The sequence below is a fragment of the Megalopta genalis genome, chromosome 4 (assembly GCF_051020955.1).
Source record: "Megalopta genalis isolate 19385.01 chromosome 4, iyMegGena1_principal, whole genome shotgun sequence".
Classification (NCBI taxonomy): domain Eukaryota; kingdom Metazoa; phylum Arthropoda; class Insecta; order Hymenoptera; family Halictidae; genus Megalopta; species Megalopta genalis.
The window spans coordinates 28798008-28819478 of record NC_135016.1 but is presented as its reverse complement, the minus strand read 5'-3'; the positions used below and the strand labels follow the sequence as shown (position 1 = coordinate 28819478).

At 41.9% G+C, this 21471-nt stretch overlaps 1 long non-coding RNA gene across 1 annotated transcript in view; it reads left to right on the top strand.

Annotated features, from left to right (window-relative positions):
* Positions 1-3095: 3095 nt before the first annotated feature.
* The window catches only part of LOC143259332 (uncharacterized), a 280884-nt gene continuing 262508 nt past the window's right edge, over positions 3096-21471 (top strand). The window contains exon 1 of the long non-coding RNA XR_013033137.1: positions 3096-3797. This is a non-coding gene — a long non-coding RNA (uncharacterized LOC143259332). The remainder of the gene's footprint in view (positions 3798-21471) is intronic.

Sequence of the window (21471 nt, the reverse complement as noted above, 5' to 3'; positions counted from 1 at the left end):
AAGAACGCGCAGCACGGAAATTTCAGCGTAATCCGCTAACATTTTGTAGTACACGGCGCAGACAGAGCGATCCTCGGCAAGTCACGTAATGATGTAAAAGTTAACGGTCAATCACTGCGCGAGCAGTTGCCATTTGCGTAGTTCATTTTTTACGAGGCCGTTAGGCAGCCGTGCGATGGCCGACCTCGAGCCAGCTAAATTATTTTGGATTTACGTCGTTCATGGGATACAGCCTTTTTAGTGGAGACGGTTCGGCGATTGCTCGCCGGGTGCCGGCATTGACGAAAGGAGAAATGAAAATGTCAAGTGGGATTTAAAGGAAGACGTTCGAGTTGAAAAATTGAAGAGGACCGGGGGGGGGGGCGGGTGAAACGAGAGAAACGAGAAAAGTGAACAAGGATAATAGATTGTTGAATTGCACCTGGCGAGCGGGATAGTGTCGATCAGGGTATTCCGCGAATCCTGTCATTTTCAATTTCACGAATTAATCAGCTATGAATGTATGATTTTCATCATTAATGTCAGTAATTGCTTTTCCGCGGTCGGCTAATTTATTTTGCGTAATTACCTTTTATTACCGCCTGGATAATGCGCCATGTAATGTCGATAACGTATTAAATGCTCAATCGAATAAAACTAAATGCATGGGCGAGAACAAATGATCAAAAAGAGCTCGAAATTTCATTGTAATGGGAACAATGATCGCGTAAAACTGCACTGCGACTGCCGCGTTCGCAAGTAGTAGAGTCTGGTCTATATCAGACAGTCGCAAACACAGCGTGTTTTATCAGTTTTACGATTTAATACTTTTGCTAAATATTAATATTACGATTGCTAAAATATTAATATTGTTTGAAAGATCATTTAAATGTTCATAAACGATTTTAATTCAATCACGTTATGACAGTTAGCGGTCGCAATTCTGTTAAATATTCATGTTCGGATTATACGCACCGAATATTTATCGCCTCGATTAAGCTAATAATCTGTGCAAATATAGTATCAACGCTTTGCCGTTAGGTTGCTATAAGATACGCGGAGAGATTCGAAATCTAAAAGGTATTCTAAAATTCAAATATACAGTAGGCCACAAAATTATTCGCTCACCTTTTAAAACGCAATAACTTTTTGAGAATTGAACGAAATGATTTGCATATTTTTTAGATGACAGAGGAACTAGTCTATTAGACGATGGCTAAAAAACTTTTATTTTAATTTTGCCACTACTTGGAACGAAAAGAAAAAATTAAAAACCCTCGATTCTTAACTTTTTTATCTGTGCCTATAACGATAATTTAAAAAATGCCTTTCACAGATCTCGGTAACTTATACGCGTGCTGATAATTTGATCGAAATCGGTTAACCCAGGGTCGAGTTACAGGCGTCGAAAGATTTAAAAAACTGCAGATTTCTTACAGTTTTGAGCCAAAATTGTGATAAAACTGCGATTTTTGCGATATTTAATTTGATGTTATTCGTAACGACGTGAACCGATTTCAATAAAATTTTCAAAACACGCATTGTAACGTACGGAGAATCTTCCCACGAATTTTTATATTCCTTTCTGAAGACATACGCCAGGCTGGCGTCAGCCAGCCGGGGGTTCATTTGTATATCGCGAGTCGAGTGTCTCCAAGGGGGTACGACGACGAACGTTTCTGGAATCGGACCACATAGGAACACCCCCACTATCATTTTTCCAGAGAAAATCTGACTATATAAAGGGCACAAACGCGACCGGGAATCGGGCTAGTTTCGACTCCTTCGTCGACGTGGAAACGCTAGTGAGATCGAGTCCTAACCCTTTGCACTCGAATGGCGACTCTGAGGCGCCACTAAAAATTGACATGCTATTTTTCAAAATCATCCGAAGAGCATCAAACTCGTTTATACTTTAAAAAAGACTATTAAAATTGCATTGTACTTTCCAATAGGCCCAATTTCATACGCATGAGTCGCGATAAATTATATAAAATAGAAATACTGTAGATCAGAAATTATGTTTTAAATTTCGAATTCAAATAGCTTCGACTGCAAAGGGCTAATTCTCCTTCGAACAATCTAATAGGTAATTAGATATCAAATCAGAAGCCTCCGCCGACTCAGTGCGAAAAGCTGAGAGCGCGTTAGAGTCCGCGAACACTTGCATACATTTGTCAAACCCAAACGCGTAATAAATTAGCTTTTACCAGTTTTCTTTGGTTACAAGTTTAATTATTTCCTTCTCCTACTTCGAAGCAGTAGTTGGTATAATCCACCAAGATATATCTTTACTGCTCGAGGTATATCTTTATTTCTTTTTTTTTTATAAAGTTAAGAGGCACCCTAATACCAATTTCTCCAAACACTCATCCTAATCTTAAAGTTAGCCACCCGTGTCGAAATAAACATCGGCTGGTCTACGCACCCCTATCAAAAATACCAATTGCATGCAACTTCCGGCCACCCAACCTGCCTGGCCCTCGGCTCGTAACAGCATATAAGTTACCGAGATTTACGAGAGGCATTTTTTAAATTTTTGTTATAGGCTCAGAGAAAAATGTTAAAAAACGAGAGATTTTTATTTTTTTTACGAATCCAAGAAATAGCAAGATTTAAAAGAAAAAGCATTTCAGTCGTCGTCTAGTAAACTAGTCCCTCTGTCATCTAAAAAACATGCAAGTCGTTTAGTTCGGTTCTCAAAAAGTTATTGCGTTTTAAAAGGTGAGCGAATAATTTTGCGGCCCACTGTATATTTGTAGGACATCGTATAAATTGCTAAGAGCAGATAACACTTACCGCCTCGGTGTCCATTTAGAATCGCCGTCGTTTCTGGTAGGAATGGTTGCATAACGGTGAACAGTAACTTCCTCTTCCGCGGCTGAGCAGGTAATTAATTCGATGATCGGGATGCCCATGAAACGTAACGTTCGATCGGGTGCGCGCACTTATCAGGGATCGCGATTATGTCGTTATTATTGGAAGCTCTAGGAATCCCCCCACCCGGACCGCGGCGCGGCGGCCGAAGTTTCTCTTAACGGTTTGTTTATATCGCATGCGCACTGTTTGCCGCAAGAAACAGCAGCCGCTCGGCCGCTCTTCCAGTCGTCGGGAAGCGTGCGGATCTTTTGCATCCCTTGCGGCGCGTCCGTCGAAATTGTCGCGATCGTTTCGAAAGGCGTGATCAGCCGGCAGATTTATCGATTCCCGGTCGGCGCCCCGTTCCCGAGTGTGCGTGTCCCGACCCAGTTTTTGTTCAGTGATCCCCGAACGGTAACCGTTTTTGGCGCGAATGTGATGGATAACCAAAAAAATCGAACGTCGATAAGTTCGGCGCTGGCTGTACGCAAGTACGTTGACCGATCCGAAACGTGCTCCTCGGATTCACGAGTCAAATAGACAACAGGTCCTCTCGGACGAATGGATACGTGGAACGCTCCCTTAATCGCATAATCGAATCATCGGTAATTTTAGAATATCCAAAATATTTAGTGGTTTCGCTTATAGGATCGGTAAGCTTTAGGATACTATTCGATGTGTTGAGACTGAAGAGTGCGGTCGTAGATTAGAGTAGCAAGTGTTCGAACGGTTGTAGAACGTGGCTGACGATCGTCGTTGATTTGTGAGATAGTTGGTCGGATAAATCGTGTTTAATTGTGTTCGTTAGAGATACTGATTGACTCGGATCGGCTCGCATATCGAAGCCGTGGGTTCTCGAAGCTCTGTGAAAAAAGAAATTTGGTAGGAGGAAAGAGATTTAGCAGGAAGAAAGGATTACAAGGATCGTTGCGTGTCCTGTGCTGTTCGACGCGTCGTTGGTAAGCGAGATACATATAATAGTTTATTATTTTTGAACGAACGTTGCATGATATTTCGTTTGATGATGTTTGAGGTCCAGGCGTTGGGGTATTGGGTATTGTTACTGTTACGAGCCGAGGGCCAGGCAGGTTATTCGCTCACCTTTTAAAACGCAATAACTTTTTGAGAACCGAACTAAACGACTTGCATGTTTTTTAGATGACAGAGGGACTAGCTTATTAGACGACGACTGAAATGCTTTTTCTTTTAAATCTTGCTATTTCTTGGATTCGTAAAAAAAATAAAAATCTCTCGTTTTTTAACATTTTTCTCTGAGCCTATAGCAAAAATTTAAAAAATGCCTCTCGTAGATCTCGGTAACTTATATGCTGTTACGAGCCGAGGGCCAGGCAGGTTGGGTGGCCGGAAGTTGCATGCAATTGGTATTTTTGATAGGGGTGCGTAGACCAGCCGATGTTTATTTCGACACGGGTGGCTACCTTTGTTTGGAGAAATTGGTATTAGGCTGCCTCGTGACTTTTGTAAGGAAAAGAAATAAAGATATACCTCGAGCGGTAAAGGTATATCTTAATGGGTTATACCAACTACTGTTTCGAAGTAGGAGATGGAAATAATTGAACTTGTAACCAAAGAAAACTGGTAAAAGCTAATTTATTACGCGTTTGGGGGTTTTACAAATGTATATAAGTGTTCGCGGACTCTAACGCGCTCTCAGCTTTTCGCACTGAGTCGGCGTGGGCTTCTGACTTGATATCAAATTACCTATTAGATTGTTCGAAGGAGAATTAGCCCTTTGCAGTCGAAGCTATTTGAATTCGAAATCCAAAACATAATTTCTGATCTACAGTATTTCTATTTTATATAATTTATCGCGACTCATGCGTATGAAATTGGGCCTATTGGAAAGTACAATGCAATTTTAATAGTCTTTTTTAAAGTATAAACGAGTTTGATGCTCTTCGAATGATTTTGAAAAATAGCATGTCAATTTTTAGTGGCGCCTCAGAGTCGCCATTCGAGTGCAAAGGGTTAGGACTCGATCTCACTAGCGTTTCCACGTCGACGAAGTAGTCGAAACTAGCCCGATTCCCGGTCGCGTTTGTGCCCTTTATATAGTCGGATTTTCTCTGGAAAAATGGTAATGGGGGTGTTCCTATGTGGTCCGATTCCAGAAACGATCGTCGTCGTACCCCCTTGGAGGTACTCGACTCGCGATATACAAATGAACCCCCGGCTGGCTGGCGTCAGCTTGGCGTATGCCTTTAGGAAGGAATATAAAAAATTCGTGGCAAGATTCTCCGCACGTTACATTACATTAAAAAAGTTTCGTAAGTCGCAGTCATTGTAATGATACTACCATTTGCCTTAAGAAGACGCCATTAGTAGCTTAGGATTTCTAAATGAAATAGTAAACTTGGGTGTACATACAAGTTTTATAAAATTGTATGCGATCAATTGTATCGTTGTAAAGGAAAAAATGAGGTGCAATTGGACAAGCAAATGAAAGTTATCTTCCATTCTTGGGTCGTATGGTGTATTGCCATGGAACTCGGAGTATCAAAACACGCTGCAAACGGTGCCAGTAAACAGAGAATCAAAACAAGCAGATCCCTGTAAAAATGGGACTCGGTTAAGAAGTCCATTTGATCTTGTTTCTAAATGTTTCTGCTTATTTATCATGTTGCAACAGTCACGGATAATTTTTGTATCGTTTTCAACTTTTGGGTAGAAATGTACGTATCATGGACCAATTAATTTCATCAAAACCTTATCTCCTCAGTTTCAATGAATGTAACGGAAGCGTAAATTGTAACACTATCATTACACGATAATAAATGCAAAGACATCCTAAACTCGTTGATTGTATCGCTCCATTCGCATTAGCACTTTCAATTATATTTCGCTTTCATTGTTCAGCCATGCGAACGATTCTGAATATACTTCTCCCTATAAAATTCCAGGATATTTAGAAGTTTAGATGACGCCGGAGATGCGCACCGCACTGTCTATTTAATTAATTAAAATCCGTCGGAGTTTCGCGGAACAGTTTTTTTCCTGTTGTACCTTTTCCAGCTTATATTTAACGAGTCCCAGTGCCCGCGCTCGCGCGCCGGCACCGGCGTATCGTTCATTTTTCAGCGACACACGGAGCCATTTTATTTTTCATAGCTCCGGGTCATGCAGCCGGCGTCATTATCGTAGCTCAGTGCGGGGTCGGCTAATTGAAATTCGGGTAATGGACGAATCGATGAACGTTACCGTTGCCTTCGGGCGAGAAGGCCGTTTTTGTCGACATCGTTACGCGGAATTTAATTTTCATGGCTCGCTAATTTCACCGCGATACTGTGTCGCGCGCCGCCGTCGCCACCACCACCATACGACGCCATACTGTTTCCCTATAACGGCCGATCGGGGCCGATACGGGGCTCTGTCCCCCTTAAATTGCAGCGCCTCCGCGGCGGCGACGGTTCCGCGAATATTCCGGAAAATGATTAGATCTTAACGGTAATGACTTTTCATTGACAAGCGATTGGGCGCAGCCGGCAGACGCGGCTAATTGATTCATTAGACCCAGCGAAGGTCTGTCCTAAGGGCCCCGACGATATTGCCAAGGTCTTGCTGGGTCTCGTTAACACCTTCGCCTCGCTGCTGCATTGTACAGCCTGGAATTTCAGATCCACGGCTAACGAAATTTATGCGATAAGCCGACAAGGGCGAACTATGAGATATCCTTTGTGAAGAGGGCGAATGCGATCCTACGCTGCTATTCTATAGCTACTTGATTATCCCAAGTTCGCCACGGTTCGAAACCTCCAACTAATCGAATCGCTATAGTACTGAATTTTCAGCGGCCTGGAAAGATCGAACGAGTTTGCTGGCAAATGCACAGTTTCTCCCGGAAATGCCAAATATCGGGTTCCCGTGAATTTCCCTGTGCTAGTCCTACGTCTACGTAATTTATTGCTACGTCGATGCTAAGGTTATGATGGAGTTGATCAAGCGTGTGATGCGGCACGCAACGCGATTCTCGGAAGACAACAAAATGGCCTGTTTCGGTATGATTCAGGTAAAAAATACCGCGGAGCTATAAGGTACGTAACTAATCTTCGTCGAATCGTGGCATGTGGCCTCCGAATTGCCTTCGAATCGTGGCATGTGGCCTCCGAATTGCTTTCAAATCGTGGCATGTGGCCTCCAAATTGCTTTCAAATCGTGTCATGTGACCTCCGAATTGCCTTCGAATCGTGGCATGTGGCCTCCGAATTGCTTTCAAATCGGGGCATGTGGCCTCCGAATTGCTTTCAAATCGTGTCATGTGGCCTCCGAATTGCCTTCGAATCGGGGCATGTGGCCTCCGAATTGCTTTCAAATCGTGTCATGTGGCCTCCGAATTGCCTTCGAATCGTGGCATGTAGCCTCCGAATTGCCTTCGAATCGTGGCATGTGGCCTCCGAATTGCCTTCGAATCGTGGGAAAAAAGTAGAAATATAAAAGTTAAGTCACCCTTTTTATTCTAGCATTACTATGCATTAATATTAATCTATAAAGGCCGCTGCTTTTTTCGATTGTCTGGAGATTTTATAAAAACGAGCCGCGAAGCTCGAGGAATCTTGTCCGAGTCTCTGGCGATTACTGTTTTTAATTCCGAGCTCCGCGCCTTCTAGGGAGAATTTCCTGGATCTCCGAAGTATCGGATGTGCCCAGTAAAACTACTTGTAAACTGAACTAACAGGTTTTGCGTTTGTTTAAATTGTTTAATGCTAAACTCGTCATCAGTGATACGATGCACTTCTTTCGAATGTTCCAAAATTATTCACTTCAAAATTTGGTCCTCTTTCATTCTTTGCAAGTTCAAGAATTTCTCAGTATGTTTCTCAATGACAGTAAGAATTTCAGTCTATTAATTAAGAAGGCACTCTTAATAATATAATTGTAAGTAATAATAACAAACGTAAGTAATAATAATTTACAATTTTTCAACCTCGTGCACTGTAACAACGAGTCGATAACAACAATGATTTCATATTATAATGTACTGTGACATACGTAACGAGCTGTAGAAAGCAAAAATGGTGGTCGAGTCGAAAAAGTTAATTTACGGATAATGAAGGATTAATTAAACGTTATGGTGTAATGTTGTACAGTTACAGTTCTCCTCGACACGCTAATGTTTTCGCAGGCATCAAAGTAAGTATGTACTGCCGGGAGCTGCACGCAGCACAATGGCGCATCGAGTCGGCGAATTTCTCCGTCGAAGAACTTGTGTGTCCTTCATAAATCACTCGGCAGTTTCCACGCGAATCCGATAATTTAGTTTCGTCCAGCGGTGTGTGCTCGGTATTAACGACGGCTGTACGATTAATTTCCAGGACCGCGCTCATGCGATACCTGAAATTCGCGTACGCAAGCAACGTCGGGAGCTAGGGGGGCGGGGTGGTGGGCGGTCACGGGTAGATTTCGTAGGAACAACAACTCAGCGCGTTTAAGCGTCTTCCGGCCGCGGTGCCGTAATAAAGAGCTTCATAATTTAAAGTGACCTGTCCAGATACGGACTTATAAATTGTTTCGGCCCGCAGGGTGGTCAGCATTATCGCGTCATCGGAATTACGAATGCTGGGAACGGTTCTCCCTCCGCCCCCCCCCCTCCATTTCTCGCTCCTCTTGCGCGCCGCAGCCCGCTGGCATTTTTATTGTTTTCGTAGCCATGGTATCATCCCTTCCGCGTGCATGGTATTCGAATGCGAGGACGATCGACGGTCGTTCGGAGCGGATCGTTGCTCGTTCGTTTCAATGGACGCTACGTGTATGCCGATAAAGAGAAACTACGAGGGTCGGCTGAAAACTAATGAAGTTTCGGCTGTATGCTGGAGCCACGTAAGGATGCAGCTTCGCGCGAGAATTTGTTTATCGCCGAGTCTGCCTCTTTTTTCAACGCGTAAGACAGAGATTATTGAAACCGACTGAAATTCAGCGTTGATTACTGGCTGGTCAGATGCGATCGTGTATTATTTTCACTTCTTGCCAGAATTTAATAGAACACACGAAGCAGTTTACTTGGAGTTCAAGCAATAGTGAACTTTTTCATCGGAAGTACCATTTGTCTGGGTGCATGTATTTTAGAATCAACCGCGAAAGAGTATGAAATTGTTGAAAAATGTCTCGCAATCCGAAAATGGTAGGTTCCTGAGGTAATTTGAAGTAACATTTTCCTTAGCGAAAGTGCAATCCGCGGCTTTGTTTACGAGTTATCGACGAAAAACAGTGACCAATCAGAAGCGAGACAGCCGAGCCAATGAGCGGAACTGGGCTTCGTGCGATCCTTGGGTGGACCGCCTCGCGCCAGCCGAGCTCGCCTCTTATTGGCCAGCGTTTTTCGTAAATAACTCGTAAACGAAGCCGCGGATAGCATTTTTGCTAAGGAAAAGGTTACTACAAATGATCTCAATGACCTAGTCTATTTATTAACACTTTCGATACTACGGGCCACTATAAGATGCCACTCCTACTGGCCCTCCATAAGATGCCACCGAGATACTACGGGCCACTATAGTGGCCCTCCATAACATGCCACCGAGGTACTACGGGCCACTATAGTGGCCCTCCATAAGTTCGATCGTTTGTAGCGAATAAAGACAGTGCTTACTGCAGAAAGATAATTCACCTTATTTTTCTCTCAACAATGGATAAATAGATATGCCTTATTTTTTTCGATTTTGTTTAACTTTCTTTGGATTAACCCTTTTGCTACGGGCGGGTTCTCCGCTGCGGTACCCGCGCAACGATCGGCGTCTTGTAGCGTGCAGTGATGTCGCAGCGCGCCGTTCAGCAGAAAGTACCGCGGCGGAAAATCCGCCCGTAGCGAAAGGGTTAAATGGAAATAAAAATAAGGTAAATAAAACTGATTAAATTAAATTACTACTTTAATAAATTACAACTAAATCTAAATTAAAAGTACTACTAACGATTTAGGACGACTTTAGAACAATTTAATACAACTTCAAGATAATTAACTACTCTTCACGGTCGTCGCTGCCACACTAAACGTACAATCTACCACAATATATCATCCTCGCAGTAGCCTGGCCCTTTCATACCTCTTGACATAAACTAGACTATCATTCTCGCTCTCTCTCTTTCTCTCGAATCCTAAGCTGTTCTTAAAAATACACTTAACGTCTACAGAGTGTTTTTCCGATACTACGTTATTTAGGAGTCCACTTATCTAAACGGGAGCTCCGGTTATTCGAACGAAAAACGTGATGGAGTGCATTAGGTGGGCCATTGTTGTACGAACTATGTACTCGGTTCTATGAAGTGCTTGTCCCTCAATGTCCTCGCATAAGTGGAGTTCTTTGGGCACCGATTGGTTCGACCTGCAATACAAAACTCACATTTTCAAAATAGGAAATTAAAATCGCGCACCGTCCGCCGATGACGAAGCATCGTGCGAAGCACAGCGGTTGTTCGTATTTAGCACAGCGTACACGAAAGTCCGTGAAATCGACGCGAGAGATGTGGGTCAAGATAAATTCGAAGCATATTTGGACGGGGACCGTCGGGAGGAGGAGGTTCGCGTATCCGTCACGACGTCGCGGCACATTCCGCGCGTCATTTTTAAAGGCCTCTCGAGACGTCGCGTTACGTATTCAAAAATTCATCCCGATCGCCCCTCGATCGTCCCGCCAGAATTCAGGCGAATCGAGAGGATGATCGAGCCCCTTAAATATGTATCGATCGTTTCGTTTCCCCGAGAGTTTCGGCGAGCGAGACACATCGGCTCGGCGACGTTCCGCGTCGCGGAGGTAGTAAGCGATAAATTTTTCAGAGTTTTACGAGGCATCCCGAAGTTCTACGCGATTCACATGGAAGAAGCCGTTTTTATCGGGGAGAAACACCTTGCCGGTTCGGGGCGTAGTATCTATGCATCGGGCGAATCGATGGAGATTCGACTCTATTTTATCCCCGCGCCGGTATCTTCTTTGTACCTCTTCAACTCTTTACATTGCTGATTTTTTCGCGGGTGTTCGCTGCTTGAAATTCCCCGGCTTACTTCTGACTGATCGCGCTTTTCTCTTCCCAGGAGGAAACGTTGCTTTCAACCGTGAAAATTGGCTGTTGCTACCGCACCTGGGAGAATCTACCGTCGCGGGGCTCGAATCTGCAAGATTTTCTCCAGCCACACAGTCTCTTTTTACATGCACTTCAGAGTTCGTAGAGGTATTCTACGCCATCGAGTATATTAAGGAACTGCGACAAGTGGTCGATTCGTCATTTCGAACGGAGATCTGAAATAAAAAAAGCGAATTTACGAGGACGCGAGCACATGGTAACTTGTGTAGCACATACGATATCTATCATCGTAGTCGATATCTCCTGAAGGTATTCTTTGTTTCTACGGTTCTACGATGTTCCGGTTGGAAATAAGAAAGCTTCCAATTTGTTTGGAATGTCTTCCAAGAGAGAATGCTCGGTTTTAGTTAAAATTGCGAAAACGCTTCAAAAAAATAATGAACGCTAATATAAAAGCGATGTTACAATTGAATTTGTTAAAAGTTGAATTTGATCCGGCATTTCTATTTCTATTACTCGAGGGTCAGTTCGTTCATCAATTTTTTTCTCAGAGCTAATGCAAAGTAGATTCCTCTATTTTCACCTTGCACAGGCTTTCCACCTTTCCCATTTCCTGCCTGCGTAGGAGGTTGTAACAGAAGCCAGTTCTACAGAATAAAACGTATCTCTGAAATAATAAAGGAACTCGATAAAAGCAATGTTAAAATGAGCGTCATTGTTTCTCGACGAAATGTTTTCGAGCATATTATTCTATACGCTCCGCCCTGCCCCTCCGCTCTTCCGTTTTATCTTGGATTTCATTTATAACCCGGATAAAAACCGAATACGCTAGCCACTCCCGGCCGCGAAACAAGATTTATTCCGTAATAGATTGGGATCCACGAATTCCAAGAAACTGAAGTTAATGCAGGTGATCCGTATTCCTCGAGCAACCCTTCCCCGCGCTCCGTGAAAATAAAGAAATCAACCGGAGCGGATGGAAAAGAAATGTCACTAAATCACGCGTATCTATCTAACGCGGTGAGAAGGGATTTCGCGGGTCGCAAGAAAGATTTCATAAAAAAGAGACGGTGTTATCTGGCCGCAGATGACAAATCCTGCTGCTCGTTTTCCTCGCCGCGAGCGAAATGAAAATTTAAGGATCTATTTTTCTCTTGGCGTCTCTTTAAATCAAAATAAATAGATTGCTCTTTGAGAACTTGGCGAAAAATGATCGAAGGACGGCTCTTCGTCTCGTTCTCATAATTATGCTTGTAATGGATATATATTTTCCGTGAATTAAATAAATTGAAATAAATAAGTTGAAATAAATAAATTGAAATAAATTAGTTGAAATAAATAAGATGAATAAATAAGTTGAAATAAATGAATTGAAGCAAATAAGTTGAAATAAATGAATTGAAGTGAATAAGTTGAAAGAAATAAATTGAAATAAACAAGTTGAAATGAATAAATTGAAATAAATAAGTTGAAATGAATAAATTCAAATGCTCCGAGTGGGTGTGGCCTATACCCAGAGACAGGGTCTGAATGGAACCATTCAAATTTTTAGTTGGTTCCGATGTAAAAGCTATCTTCTTCTATTCTACACATTTATACATAAACAGAAGATTTTGACTTTTGTCGGAAATGGGAAAAAGTTGTAGTATTCCAAGTAATAACGATGAAACTAAATCCAGATCTATCATCTTGTACTATTGTACCATATTAATAATTGATCGAAAATAGAAAGAAATGAACAATCAATTTTGAATTCGGATAATCAAAGTACTACTGTATTTATAAAAATCCTACGGTTAAATGACAGTTAAATTCAAGCCGCGTCGAGAACAGAATAGAAAAAGGATCTATCCTTCTCTGGGAGAGGTTCTCTAAACCGAAATAAACAGATCGCTCGATGACCGCCCATGGAGAACGAAGAAACTGGATGCTGTCCACTTAGTTCTCGTTAAAACGCGCGAAGTGGGCGTGGCCTCTGGCCCCGCAGGGTAGCCGCGGCTGTCCCAGAGCCCGAGCATCGGGCTGTTATCGGTCGAGTTATCGACCGAGAACTCGAGCAGCGAATCTCTGGGGAAGGAAAATACTCGAAACAATCGTTTCGCATTATCGTTTGGCAGCGGGGAACTTCGATCATTTATTAATGCAAGGGCCCCTCGAAAAGCGAAGGCTCTCGGCGAAGAAAACTCGTGGCGAAGGAAAGCAAACTCGGAAAAGGAAACACCGCGAAGAAGTGGACAGCTGCTCGAGTAAAACTGTCGGGGCCGGGAAAGTATCAACGCAGTCACGTAACGCGTTGCAGCGGAAACCCGCGCTTCCGGAAGGGAGAATGGACCCTGCTGCTGCTGTTGCTGGAGGAGGAGGAGCAGGAGGCGGGGGCGGAGGCAGAGCCGGAGAAAAAATAAAGAAGATGGCGCCGGAGCGGAGGAAGGAACATCGACTACGCATTCCGTACGCAGCGCCGACTCTCCTGTCGGCGCTGTAGTCGTTTCTTCTGAAAGTTTCATGAGGTTCGCGCCGATCAGGGGAAGCTTTTTATTCGCCGGGAACACTTTGCATTTTTACGACGGGGGGCAAGGTTGCCGTGTAGGGCCCTTCGCCCCCGAGACCTCCGAGGTCTCCGTGCGTGTTACAACAAGTTGAACGCGGCCATCCCCCGTGTCAATATCCCCGATGCTATGCCCAGCGGACGTATTCGCGAAATTAAGCCTGGAACCTCCTCGTCCCCGCACACGGAATTCAACGAAATTTTTGCCCTGCGAGAAAGTCCACCACCGTTCTACAAATATTCATTGCGTTCTTCGGAGTCTCGTTGCTGGCCACCCCGGGTTTCTTCGACGTTGCTGAACCAGCTTCCGACAAAGTTATTTATTTAAATTGCTTTAGCGTTCGAATCGGTGCGCGACAGTAGAACCACCAAATTAATCGTTACGACTGGTTTTTGATTTTTCTTTTACAATTCTTGATGCGTTAAAAATAATTGTTTCGGGAGACATTTTTGGAGAAACTTCTTCATACGAATGAAATTCATTCCATTCAATATGTTATAATACACATCGTACGAAGTTTAAATGAATCCAATTTTACCATTGTTATATAAAATAATCTACGCCAGACAAGTTTAGGGCTACGGTAGTTTCTAGTCTTAAATTCTACTTTAAAATATTCTCGCCTCTTTTTTTGGAAGATTCTTATAGCTGCATTAGTATAGAAATGATTTCTCTTATGCTAGTCTAGTGGATAAGTTTGTCTCCTCTCACTTTGATGAAGTTGGTGACTTCATCTTCTGTAAGGTTCTATTGAGGTTTTAGACTGATTTTTAAGTGTTCTGGGTAGAATAGAAATTGGTACGTTGCAGCGTATACAGATAACTGTTGATTGTTTCTTTTTTATTCTAGACGTAATTAATGTAAGTATCCATGTTGCATCTTTGTTATTTTTTGTCTACGCATATAAACAATTTGTTCGAAAAGAAATGGATCAAGGCAGTGTTCGATCGAATATCTACAGACCGGTGAAAAAAATATAAGTTTCGAAAATTTCAGTTGAAATTGTATTAAAAATCAAAGCCACAGAAAAGACTGAAATCGTAGGCATAGTGCGAAGTACAACTTGTTCATGAAGATATTTAAATGGAATTTCCGCGATCGTGCTCGAGGAATATTCGAAGTTCGCCCTTGCAGCAGATGCAGATTCACTTTCAATTCCGCGCGGCGGGGCCAAGTTTCGAAAGATAACCAACTTCGCCGCAGTTTTTCTATTACCGATATCTATATTATGGATGGAGATAGTTGAATATTTAATAAAATCTTGAAATCCTCTCTCGCCGGCTCTTCTTTAATCTTTAATCTATCCGCCGACGGGCACTGTGGCCGCGGCCGCGGTTTCCCCTGTATTTCTGGAATTCTTCCAATCTCAACGGAATATTTTGCGCCTTCTCGCCGCTCCTAACTAACTTTATTTCTCGAGCTTAGCTCCTCGTCGACCTTGAGTATCCGGATCCTATTCTTATTCAGGGAATTCGTATTCCATGAGACCCGCCGGCTTTTTCTCCCGAACTCGTTCACGCCCTTCTTCGTCTTCTTCTTCTTCTTCTTTTCATCCCCCGACAGCATCCCTCCCCCTGCTGGCGCACCCATCGCGTTCCTTTCGTCCATTTCGCGCGGTAGGACGGGAAACGACAAAACTTGCGATAAGTCGATCCGTCAGGTGCGACCCGAAAAGAAAGCTTTCAATAGAAACGTCTTCGGCTAAGAACGCAGATTCCCGTACCTCTCGGGGATCGACGAACTTTTCGCTGTGCGGAGACTGAAGCAATCCCCCTTCTTCGTCTAACTTTCGCCGAACTCGTTTCCTACCTTCCAGGAGCCGCGCGCAAACACAAACGAGATCCCAGGAAACCCGGACTCTCTCTCTCTCTCTCTCTATTCCTCTCTCTTTCTCTTTCTCTCTCTTTCTCTTTCTCTCTCTTTCTCTTTCTCTCTCTCTCTCTCTCTCTCTCTCTCTCTCTCTCTCTCTCTCTTCTAGAAACCTCTGTTGCGGAGACCGACCTTTTGATATAAATGTTTGGACAGTCACTTCAAACGAAACTTTCCATCGGTGCGATTTACGAGCGGACACCGAAAAATTAAAATGTTTTCCGATCGAGTCCTTTCCCAGTCAACCGTCAACTTCCCTTATTCAATCGTTGAGGAGTTCAAGCCGTAACTATTTACAGAGCTGGGCAAAAAGTGATCCGATTAATGGCTAACGATTGTAACTTTATTAGTTATATAAGTAATTTGTTAGTTATTATGGTTAATAGTTAGTTATTACGACAAATTTGTAATCTGATTAATGATCAACGATTACAACTCGTTAGTTGTCACAACTGTTTTTTTATAATTTATAACGATTTATTATAATTTATAATAATTTAGTATGATTTATAGTAATTTAAAATAATTTACAATAATTTATGATAATTTAGAACAGTTTAGAATGATTTATAATGATTTAAAATAATTTACAATAATTTACAATAACTTAGAATGAGTTGTAATAATTTATACGAGTTAAATTTGTATATGTATTGTTGTAATTGTTAATCATTAACCCCAGATCAGACCAATCTGTCCCTTTATGTCGAACCGATGCAATGCTGAAAGATCAATATGACGGAACCATAAATAATTTAACCTGGAAGTCCCTTTTCTTCGAGAACGAAAACCAGAGATAAAACGAAATGTGAAAACCGTGTCGAATCTCTGTTTGCCATATCTTTAGACACGAAATCATCCACGCTAACCAAGATTCAATCGTAACTTTTTACTCGAACCCGACCACATTTTCCCGGATTTAAATAAGCCCTACTATCTATTGGCGTGATCTGATCGACTAATCCCATTCAAGCAATCCGACATCCCGAAGGTGGTGGTCTATTTTTTCCCCAATTTAACATTAATATTCTTAAACTAATCCGGCGTTTGCTTTCTGTCAGGCGAAATTCGTTTTCTACGATTTTAGGGCAAGAACGCAAATACAGTAAAGTCTCCCTAATTGACGCTCAGATAGTGCACAAAAATGGACAATTTGGAAAGAGGAGGGAAGATTATTGGAACCTCGCGGCTCGTTTCTACAATCGTCGATTGTCAATAACCATAAAAACGAGCCGCAAGACTCGAATAATCGTATCTTCTCTTCCCAAATTGTCCATTTTTCTGCACAATCTTAGCGTCAGTTAGGGAAACATTACTGTATACAGTAAATTCTCCCTAATTGACCCTCAGCTTGGAAACAAAAGTGGACAATTTAGGCGAAGGAAGGAAGATTATTGGAAGCTCGCGGCTCGTTTCTACAATCGTCGATTGTCAATAACTATAAAAACGATTATTCGAGCCTCGCGGTTTATTTTTTATAGTTACTGATTGTCAACAATTATAAAAAACGAGCTGCAAGGCTCGAATAATCGTATCTCCCCTTCCCAAATTGTCCATTTTTGTGCACAATTTTTGCCGTCAATTAGGGAGACATTACTGTATTCACTTTCCGGCGCGCGATCGACCCAAATAATCGATCGATCGGACGAGAAGAAAGAGAAGACTGTCCCGACGACACGATAAACTCATTGCTCGCAGCATAAAATAGGTTGGGTAGTCACATTTCGCTGGCGGTATTATAATTCGGGCGTCGATCATTTCATATTTCACGGAGAATAATGGAAACATCGTGCTCGCCGACAGAAACCAATATCCGCGCTCGCGACATCCTTCTGGGAGCGGCTGATTTTTCGCTGAACGGAGATTCAAAGGAGTCTCTTCTATTTTGCCGGCACTCTCGGTTACCGGAAGTCTCGGCGGCGCACGTGGACTATCTCTCAGGCTAGGACGTGGCAAGCCTTTTCCGCGCATTTGACAATCCTGCACCGCAGACGGCGCGGAGCGGAACGACGGATAGATGCGCGGCTCGGATAGCGGTGGAAAAGAGAGACGTTGCGTGCTAAATTCTTTCTTCTTTGGCCGACAAGGAGCTCTCCTTTTTCCTACCGCGTTTTCCTTCCCTGTTTTCGTTCCCGTTTCCGTTCCCGTTTCCGTTCCCACCGGATGACGAGTTTTCGTGACGGAGCGGCGGAGGTTCTACGTGACGCTCCCGATACTCGTACGTTCGCTCGCTCGTTCGTTCGTTGGCCGGTCGTTGCCTGCCACCCTTCCTGCTTCCATCGACGTCTTACAGTGACCCACAAAAGTGTTCGTACACCGTTTTTGAATTGAAATATAACACAATTTTCATACATTTAACACGTTCCGTGCCATGTGTACCATCGATGGTACATGCTTACATGTTTCTTTAATGCGTTAACAAAATAGTTTGTAGCAAATATAGAACCGAAGAATTAATTCCACCGCAAGAATGGGTCATGATAAGTTTGTTTTATTATTACATACGATGATTAATAATTACAAATAATATATCAAGTTTTAGTAAAATATCAAATGGCCAGCGTGAAAAGTCGAGTAAAAACAACTCGGCACAGAACGTGTTAATAATATTTATTGTAGAGTACACTTTCCATCGTTACTTATGACTTCTTGCCAGCGTGATGGCAACTTGTAAATGCTATTTTTAAAAAATGATTTATTTTTAGAGGCGAAGAACTCGACTAGTGCTTGGTTGACATCAGCTTCAGTTTTGAATTTTTTTTCCTGTAAAAAGTTTTGCAAAGAGAGAAACAAGTGATAATCGGAGGGTGCTAGATCTGGGGAGTATGGTGGATGCGACAGAATTTCCCAGCCTAGCTCTGCGATTTTCTGACGAGTCGCCAAAGCAGCATGTGGCCTGGCATTATCATCGGTAGCCATGTTTTCACGATCGCGTCTCGCTTAATAATGACACGAGACATCTTTGTTTCAGTTTATTTAGGAGAGTACATGTGTGTAAATGCAATGATAACGAGAGATAGTCATATATGTCTCAAATCAACATGTGCATATGGATTGAAACTTGAAGTGACACTATCGGACAGAACTTTCCGGTAGACCTAATAAAACGCAATCACTTTTCTCGAACTGGACTAAATGACTTTTTTTTAGATAACAGACGGACTAGTCTACCAGACAATGACTGAAATGTTTTTTTTTAATTTTGTTATTACTTGGAATGACAGACAAAAATAAACTCCTATTTTCAACTTTTTGTTATCTGAGCCTATAGCGAAAATTTAAAAAACGGCTTTCGTAGATTTTAGCGATCGTAGTCTTGTCTCTGTATCATCTGAAAAAAGCTCGAGTCGTGTAGTTCAATTTGGAAAATGTTATTGCGTTTTAAAAGATGTGCGAACACTTTTGTGGGCCACTGTATATCTCGGGGAATATCGCCGGAAACGCTGGCGCGGAAGAATGGCCTTGGTCAAGATCGTTCTTTCGACTACGTTGAGTACGTGTTGCGCCTCGGGCGGACCGACAGCACCGGTAATTGAAAGCCGCGTAATAAGAAAGTCTGAGTTACTTCGGACATCGGCGAAATATTTTCTTATATTTTCGTTATCGAGTTACGACATTTACAGTCGATTCCCTAATGGAATTACGAGTCAATTTATTGACGGCTTACCGTGATGTCTTTAGTAACTTTATATGGTTACATTGGATCATTGCACATTATAGTATAAAGATTTAGCTGTTTGCTTTATTTAACGTAATATAATGCAGCACATTTGGTGCAATGTGTCATCTGGTTTATGCACTGCTCTGTAGGTGTTATATTGTTAAATATTTTTTGTGGATCGCATTTTCTTGTAAGCCGTATTGTGAAAATTCCGTTTACAATAAACTAAAATAAAAATTAAATGGTACTTATTCTTCACTGCTGTCACTTCTAGGTACTTATTTCGTTATTTACATGCACTTATGATATTATATAATATTTATTGTATTTATTATATTTATAATATAATATTATAATATTATAATATAATATATAATATTATATATATATTATATATAATAATATAGTATATAATATTATAAATATTATATGTTATAAATACAATAAATACAATAAATATTATATAATATCATAAGTATAATAAATATAATAAATATTATATAATATAATAAATATAATAAATATTATATAATGTCATAAATGTAATAAATATGATATAATGTCATAAATGTAATAAATATTATATAATATAATAAATATAATAAATATTGTATAATATCATAAATATAATAAATATAAAAGGTGGAGATATTTTAACACTCTTTATTCCATTCAGGATAACATGTTTATTTTACGATATGGAATCTCGCTCGCCTTTCTTGTACAGTTCATCGAATGGCACAGAAACCACCGTCCAAATTCCTGTGGTGGAGGATCAAACTATTCGCGAAGCAGGAACGTCGAAGGATCTATAATTTCTCCCCGCAGCTTCGGTATTTGTGCGAAACGTGAAACAATGTGCTCGTCGAGCGTGTCACCGAAATTTCGAGCAATTATTTCGGACATATTATTGGTGCTTTCTCGATTTTAGATAGAGAGCTGATCTAACTCTGTCCAGAGAGTCGAGCGACGTTATGGTGAAAAATTGTATTTCCATCCTGTCGGTGTTCGCAGGACCTCGAGGAAGAGAAATAGCGACGTGCGAGGGAGACGAAATCAAAACAAACGAGTCCTACCGTGCAGTATACATACAATATAAATACCATATGTCTGTGTCACTCCCGCGACCCTGTCTCTCTTTGTCTCCGGCCGTCGGGCGCGAAATAAAAGTTGAAATAACTTTCGTTTCTCCGAAGCGTCCCGAGTTGCACAATACCGCGGAAGAAATACCGTTTTATGGCGGAAATGAATCATGTGTCAGCTGGTACTTTTAGAAACGTGTGTTTTAAACATTGTTAACGCAAACGCCCAAGAAATCGGTGTAAATTGGAAATTGGTCGCCATAAAATGCGATTCGAATTTATATGCAGTATTCTTTTTGTTTCTTCTTTGAGATTTTATTCCGATCGTTTGTGTCTTGAGTGGAACTAATTTACGGATATCTCGCTGCAAACAAGCCTAGGATTTCTTCAAACACTTTTCGAATCAAACGTGCGAAGAATTGTACGTTTTTAATTGTTTGAATTGTCATTATATGGTAAGAAAGGATAAGAGGAAAAGTTAAAAAACACGGATTTCTTGTCATTCCACTCGATTACTATTTTTGCGAAAAATTCTGCATTCTGTCTAGCACGCGCACGATTTTATAGCAGTGTGATCTATAGAAATATTCTCGTAAAATTACTTGGAAACCAATTGAAAATTTTCACGAAGCAGTAAATTACCGGAAGAAGCAAATAAATTGGGAAAAGACTGTTCCGATGCCGACTGTGACGAGAGTGATCTAACAGACAATGAAAATGAATATCCACCATCGTGCAACGAAAGTACAGGCGAGTCATTCGATACTGGCAGTGAAGATGGAAGATTTCGACGTTCGCATAGAAAAATGAAAAGAGTCCAATTTTGTTCTGCAAATAAAATATATGGAAATGCCATGTATTTTCTTAAATGACTCGTTGTTTTAATCCGTCCGGTAGACGATCGTCGGTAGCTCTACCGTTGAACGTTAAACAGTGCATCGTTTAACAGACGTCATCGCGCGAGCAGTCCGATCGAAGACAATTCGATTGCAGAGCAACAATTTCTTTTGTATCCGGAACGACTTGTGGGGCCGCGCCGAGCAATGCGTGGAGCAAAGGCAGTTAAGATGTTATCGCATTTCGCAGCGGCTAACTCAAGGGAATATCTCTGGCCCTCCGTATCCTTCCCCGTTCTACGTTTCTCTTCCATTTTCCCCCGGCCGCAGCCCCCCTGCCCGAGCCGGCAAAAGTCCGATTCTTATCGATCTTGGCCTCACCACTTCCAATCGCGATGGAGCTTCCGCCTTCCTTTCTACTCCGATTTCCGTTTCTTTCCATTGGTTCTCGAATCGCACTGAATCTTCCTAATGGACGGCTGTATCACGTATTAATGCCAGATGTTATTGGTTCCCTGGTCTGACCTGGTTTTCTATCGGCCCGATCGCGCGCGGAGCGCTTTATACTCGGCTCATTTTATAAATAATGGAGCACAAACAATTTGTAA